This window comes from Pteronotus mesoamericanus, unplaced genomic scaffold, assembly GCF_021234165.1.
Source record: "Pteronotus mesoamericanus isolate MK-2021 breed Mesoamerican mustached bat unplaced genomic scaffold, CSHL_Meso_final contig_50, whole genome shotgun sequence".
NCBI lineage: Eukaryota > Metazoa > Chordata > Mammalia > Chiroptera > Mormoopidae > Pteronotus > Pteronotus mesoamericanus.
The window spans coordinates 40,208,697-40,216,156 of record NW_026555186.1 but is presented as its reverse complement, the minus strand read 5'-3'; positions in this window follow the sequence as shown (position 1 = coordinate 40,216,156).

Genomic DNA, 7,460 nt, shown 5'->3' with positions numbered 1-7,460 from the left:
CACTCTTAAGAAAATCTGAATGCAGAGCAAGATGAGATCTCAGCACCGAGGAAGAACAGAAAAATGTGTCCTTAAGTGGCGGAAAGGAAGTCTGTGGGTGCTGATTCCCGTGCCTTCCAAATACCTTTACAGTAAAATTACTGACAGTAGCTAAACATACATGTACTATGTCCTTAATAAAGAGAAGTTGCTTGATTTACTGTTTCTCATCTCTATAGATCTTTTGTATACAGGCTATATGGAGAAAAGGATTTTAATGTTGCCTTCCTACACAAAATAGAGTTTTGAAAAAAGGAGTGAGGTTAACCCAGATCTCCAATATATTAGTGTCTTCCCATGTTGGGTTTTTGTTTTTTTTTTGTCATGATAGAAAAAGAAACTATTTAATAGTGAACATTGACAAACATAACCTCAGTGAGAAGCCCCTGTTCTCATGTTTAATTCCAAATATTCACAACTGAAAGGAACAAACTCCCCTAGAGGGAGTAAGTAGGAAATAGCTGGATGAAATTGGGTTGTAACAGTGAGAAATTGGGGAACTGTGGGAAATGGGATGAAACAAAGCTAATGCCATATGAATCCAAATATCCAGTCTTTTCCTTGGGAGTAAATATCAGTCCAAGTGCTGGCTGGTGTAGCTGACTTGGTTGGAGCATCGCTCCATAAACCAAAATGTCACAGGTTCTATTCCCAGTCAGGGCACAGATAGGTTGCAGCTTTGGTCCCTGGTTGAGGCTCATAGGAGAAGCAACCGATTGATGTTTCTCTCTCACATCAATGTCTCTCTCTCTCTCTCTCTCTCTCTCTCTCTCTCTCGCTCTCTCTCTCTCTCATCAATAAGCAAGTCTTTGGGTGAGGAAATAAATAAATAAATATCCATTTGGAAGTAGTAAAAACTAGCAACATGTAACCAAGGTAAATTGGGTGAAATAAACTATTATTTTAATCTTCTTTGTTGCTATCAAAGGTAAAGAGCTCATAAAACATGCTATGAAAGAAAGCTGGTAAGAAAACGATAGATTACCTAAGACAGTAAATTTGAAGAATGAATAAAATAAGGAAAAGGAAGCACTCACATTAGGGAGCGCAGTGAGCCGTGAATACAGTAGAGAGGCCAACGGGCTGGAGTCGCTCTGTCAGCAAGCCAGGCAGGCCAAGACAAAAGGACAAAATGTGATTTAAAAAAAAAAAAACATTAGAATGAAGAAAAGAGTCATATAACAGTATTAACATTCTGAAATATTAAAAAGTTAAAATCAGAAGTCCAAAATTCTGAATATTTACTCCTTAATAAAATTGATATATTAATGGGAGAACTACAACAGGGGAGGAATAAAAATGAATTCTTTTTCCTTTTGAAAAATCTTCATCACACCATTTAGGTAATAAAATTCTGTGAATTAGCAAAGCAAAATATCTTTGAGTAAAAAAGCATTCATAAAAGGTGCTGAGCTACCTTCTATTAAACTGACTGAGACCACAGTCAAAAGAACATCTTGCCAATGTCATAGCACTCTAAAGACACACTGTTTTCATAAATGTGGGTAACAGCAGCGATAGGTTACCATCTACGTCTGTGTTCTATTTATTAAAATCACATTTTAAAACATCACAAATGGAAAATCCAAAGTCTAAGTCTAAAGCTGTACATACTTCTGAGTGAGTGAATACATTTTCAAACCAAAACAAATTTAAAATATTAACTCTAAATAGATACTTAATGGGAGCTACTTTACTTTTCTGGGAGTGATGTAATCTTCTCCAAAAGGATATACAGAATGTGAAGTAGAAGGTATATTTAGGATAATAGCATTCATTTTTTAAAAATTCTCTCTCCCGCTTAAACTGTATTTGTTCTTACTACTTCTTAATCCACTTTTTCACTTGGTGGGTGAGGGGTGCACGGGAGAAGCGGAAAAGGGGTTAAAGAAGTGGAGTGAGTTATTTAACCTTAGTCTTACAGTGACATCTAGTGGTGATAAATGGTAACACTAGCTAACCTATTCCAATTAAGTATAAAAATAATTGCTGCACCGAAAACCAGAGGTTATTTCAGTGAGTATCTCCCCTTCCTGTGTAAGTACACAAAAAGACCTTCCCTCACTCTGTTTCTACCACCCTGCATGTTCTTTAGGAGTTTAAACTGTGTTTAGTACCCAATTACTGGATTGTCAGCTTGCCTAAGATGGAAAAATATAAGATCAAGGCTGCTATTTATCATCTATTCAGGTCCTTTACCCATACCTTATGTTATGAATGTACAACATGGGTGATTCAAGAGAAGTATTCAACATGTGGACAAGTTTTTAAAATATACACACACAACCTGCCTAATAGCAATCTCATGCTTTCTTCCTCTTCTTGAGCAACTGAGCAAAATTAAGGACAAATTCCCTAGTCTAGCTTTACCCAATGTTTTTTATCTTAAGTTTCACCATATCTCATAAGTGAAAGGCATGAAAAATTGAAGGCAAATAGATCTGGATTTACTTCTGATATCTAAAGTATTGCCTAGGCGGCCAGGAAACATCATTTAACCTCTACAAGCTTTAGCTTATTCATTGATGAAATGAGCTCATTCCTACCTCATGGAGTTTTGAAGGGGTTAAAATAAATGATAAATGAAAAGCATCAGGGTGTGGTCCATAAACAGTTTAACATGTTTGATAATTTGCTTTAGTAACTTTCTTCCACTAGATTTCCAACCAGTTAAACACCCTACCAGTTCCCAAATACTCCAAGATTTGTGACTTTACTCATTATATTCTCTTTGTTTGGAATACCCTTTCTTCAAGGCCTGATCCAAGTACATTCTTCTCCTTGAAGCCTTCTTTGATACTGCCTCTTCTCCCCACATTTCCTTTGTCTCAGAGCAGTTACTACGAGTTCTTGACATGACTTGCCTTGTTTCATTAAGATCCCCCAACTGGATTTTACACAGATACGGTAGGACAAGAACCAGGCAGTACATAACTAGAGTACAACACTGAAAAATTTCATATAGTAGGTACCTAGTAGTCACCAGCTTTTAATAACCCTGATGTTGATAACTATAAAACATCGGAAAGTGGAAAAGTTCAGATGTGCGGTGTTCCCTTAAGCAGAAGTACACAGGATTAACTCACTATATTGCCATTTTACAGGTGTTGCGTTTTTACAAATGAAGGCAAGACCCTCCACCAGCAAAAGAGTACAACTCACTTCATGGCGGTGACCTGGACCCGAACCTTCATGCCTCTGAGGTATGCGTGTAAATGGCAGCCCTCACTTCAGTCAACCCACGGTCCTATTTTAGCTGATGCAGGTAGGGTTTTCGGATATTTGAAATTAAAGAATAGGTGTTTTCAAGTTATTATTAGTAGAAACTTTGCTCCCTGGCACCTTGTTTCCAGGTAAAGTGACCCTCTGGTAGCTCCCCTCACTGCTTGCCCCATTTTCTTTCCTTGAATTAGGACTGATTGACATGGTTGAAAGGTGGTGTTAGTGTATTGAAATCTATAAGGAATGAAGATCTGGGATTTTCCTTCCTCCTACCCTGAACCAGTGCAAACCAGGGACCCAGGCAAATGGAACTCCTCCAAACACCTGAAATTCCCTCCCTTCAGGTGCACAATCCCAAGTGTAATACCCAGTGCGGGAGGGCAGGTGCAGAGGAGGAATGTCCCTAGATCACGACTAAACCACATCTCTGAAAGCTTTCTCCAGAAAAAAAAGTGATGTTCTTAAATCTCTATCTGCCTAACACCTGTATTGATCTCTCAACTAAACTCAGAGGAAAAGAGTATCAGATTAGCCTTTTTAAATCCTAACAACTTTCTTCAGTGATGCTTATGACATATATTTTCTGCTTGCTCCAAAATTTTTGAACAATCACAATTCTAAATAATGACAGGATATGACCCAGTACTCACACAACCCTGCCCCACTCAGCTCACCCTAATCTCACCCCTGGTTCCCACAAAACTTTATTTATCAAAACAGGCAGTCGATCCACAAGGCATAGTTGGGCACTCTGACTTTTTAAAATACTGCATTAAAACATTATTTATCTTGGCTTCTGAATTGTTAGATGTATCCCTATATTTTGCATCTGCCTTGCTCTCCCCATGCCACTCCCAGCCCCTCTGACTCAAAACTTTCTTCTCAGGGCACTTTCTAGCAGTGTAAGTAAAAGGCTCAAAGAAACGTGGGCCAAACCTTAATGCCCTATCTCTCTGTCAGGAAAGGGTTTTTGTTTTGTCTTATTTGGGGGTTTTTTTGGTATGTGTTTGTTTTCTTTTGTGAACATTTGCTCATGGGATGCCAAGAAAGAGCAGAGTCCTTCCTTAGAACTGTGCTGGCAGAAAGGAGTTCTCACTCTCCTGGGATTACTGAGTCCGAAAGGTAGAACCCGGGGGTACCAGCAGACCCCTTTTCCATTGTTTGAAATGGGTATGTGTGCAGAACAAAGCCAATCAGAGGCCAGCTGAGATGAAAACTGGATAGAAAAAGGAAGTCAGAGGCACTGAGACCCCTTCTAGGAACTGAGGTCCTGCCTCCTCTCGCAGTTCTTTCAGGCATATGAGCTACAAGAGCCATCACATTTCCTTTTTGTTCAAGGCAATTAGAATTGGACTTTTTTCACATTTGTCTAAAATAATCTTGAGCGATTTCAGGATTTCATTGTTAAAGTTTCCTGAAAGTCTATCATTATCACACAAAAACTTTTCCCTGAATTCTTTTGGCAGGTCTAACCCTTAGAACCTTCAGTTTCAGGATGGCAAATCCTGTTACACAGAGACCTAAGTACTGTCCATGACAAATGGAATGTTTCATAACATAACCCACTGCCTGTGACCCAAGACAACTGAAAAAATTGCTATAAACCATCACAACTTTCCCTTTAAAAACAGCCCCAAGAAAAGTTAGGAACTGAATGAAGTTCATCCTTAGTGTTCCAAAACTTCTAAATTCCCCTGTGTACTCTCAACGCTCCCTCAGAGACACAGTGTTTCTGACTGTTCCTTCATGTGTCTGGGTGTAGGAGAGGCTGGGGAATAAGAAAATGACTGCGAGGCATCTAAAATTCTTCCCCATAATGCCCAGCAAGCTTAATAAAGCTATAGCAAAGAAACCCTACTTTGAGTGAACCTTATGAGAAAATTTGTCTTCATAAAATGTCAGACACCTCACCCAACTTTCTCCAGAAAAACTTCCTTTAAGAGTTCTTGGCTACATCTAGTTTCCCTGAGTAGCTGATTCCTTGGGCCTCCACACATAACAGGACACTCAGCTTTGATTCGTCATAGAAGACAACACCTGATGTTTTTTGGTTTTTTTTTTACTTACTGTAAAATAAGATCGCTTGTGATGACTCTAAAGCTCATCTTAAGAAGCTAGAAATCTAAACTTTTCTTAAAAAATGCTTAAATTTTGTCTGAAAGAATTTGTCTTAAATTTGTATTGTCTCCCCTAGATCCCAGCAAAACAGGGTCTGTGGGGTCCACTCTGTGCTCAGTGCTAGGCCGAGCCCTGGGGCCCAGGCTATAGAGCAAATGAGAGTGTAAGGCCGACGCTAGAAGCAAGGCACTCAGTCTACAGACACTGTGTGGCTAGATGGCTGCAGTGCACAGGTTTTACCCTGCCAAGGTGGTGATTAAACCTGTGCATTAGCCTCTAACCAATCTGTGGGTCCCGGAACCCCTTTGGCAATTTGTCCAAGATGAAAGAGACGCCCTAGGGATGTCTGACCTGGGGTTTGAGGTTTCTGCCCTCAACAGTACAAGCAAGGCAGGGAAGGCCAAACCATGGCACTTCGTATCCAAGTGAGAACCACTCAGGTTCTAGTTTTGAATAAGATAGCAAAGAGCAGCAAATAACTTGGATCATAAAATGAATTGTACCTCACATCGGTCAGAATGGCCATCATAAACAGATCACCAAACAACAGGTGCTGGCGAGGCTGTGGAGAAAAGGGAACCCTAGTACACTGTTGGTGGGAATGCAGACTGGTGCAGCCACTGTGGAAAGCAGTGTGGAATTTCCTCAAAAAGCTGAAAATGGAACTGCCTTTTGATCCAGTGATTCCCCTGCTGGGACTATACCCTAAGAACACCAAAACGCCCATTCAAAAGAACCTATGAACCCCAATGTTCATAGCAGCACAATTTACAATAGCCAAGTGTTGGAAGCAACCTAAATGCCCATCAGTAGATGATTGGATCAAAAAACTATGGTACATTTACACAATGAAATACTACGCAGCAGAAAGAAAAAAAGAACTACTAAACTTAGCGACAGCATGGATGGAACTAGAAAGCATTATGCTAAGTGAAATAAGCCAGGAGGCGAAAGACAAATACCATTTGATCTCACCTATAAGCAGAATCTAACCAACAATACAAAGATGCGAGGAAAATAAGACCAGCAACACTGAAAGAAAAAGAAACCAACAGAGACAAGAGGGAAGGAGGGAGGGGGGCAGGGAAAGGGAAGGGAAGGGGAAAGTCAAGGAACATATAGCAAGGACTCGTGGACAAAACCAAAGGGGAAGGGTTCAGGGAGGGAGGGATGGAAGGAGAGAGGGGGCAAGGGAAAGTGGTGGGGGGTAGACAGAGACAAATGTATTTGAAAAAATTAATTCATTAATTAAAAAATAAATAAAATGAATTGCTATCTGACAAACAAATGAAACTGATAAACCAGTCACATGTAGTAGGCAGAATAATACCCTCCCACACATCCTAATTCCCAGACCCTGTTGATATGTTCAATTACATGGCAAAGAAGGATTAAAGTTGCAGATGGAAGTAAGTTTGCTAATCAGATGATTTTAAAATAGGGGAAGGCGCCTGGCTTATCCAGGTGAGTCCAATGTAATCACGGGGTCCTTTAGAACAGCCTTGCTAACAAAGAATCCAATAGTAAAAAATCAAAGGGAAAGAAGAGAAATAACTTTGGCAAGCATATGTAAGGTAGTTAAAATTTATATTTCAAAAATCCCAACTGACAGGATGTGTCTTTATTAAAAAAATTAGAAAAGTATATTTTCTATGTGTAAACTTCATAAGCATGCACCAGTTTTAGAAAAGCTTTTTTTCCTATGTGTTAAAAAAAAAAGGTATTAGATTTGCAATGGCTAAAATCTTGCCACATATTATACAATTTCTCTGGTTAAGAAAAGTTGGAAAACTTATAAATCAGAGTTTTGTGTTTACAGAAGGATAAGCATGTATTTGGTGAAGTATAAAATACATGCTGAACCTGAGTAGTAGAAATCCAAGGTATATGAACTTAACTTACAGAACTATATGCGTATTTTCCTATGTCTCAATTAGGCTTATAGATTTAGTAAAAACACAGACATTGTCACACTACATTATAGCCTCTTGTAACACCTCTTGTGCAGCACAGGCGCCGTAGAGCGTAGCCTGTCAGCTGTGTCACGGTGGTGTGAGACAGCACGTTCTCTCCAGCCTTGA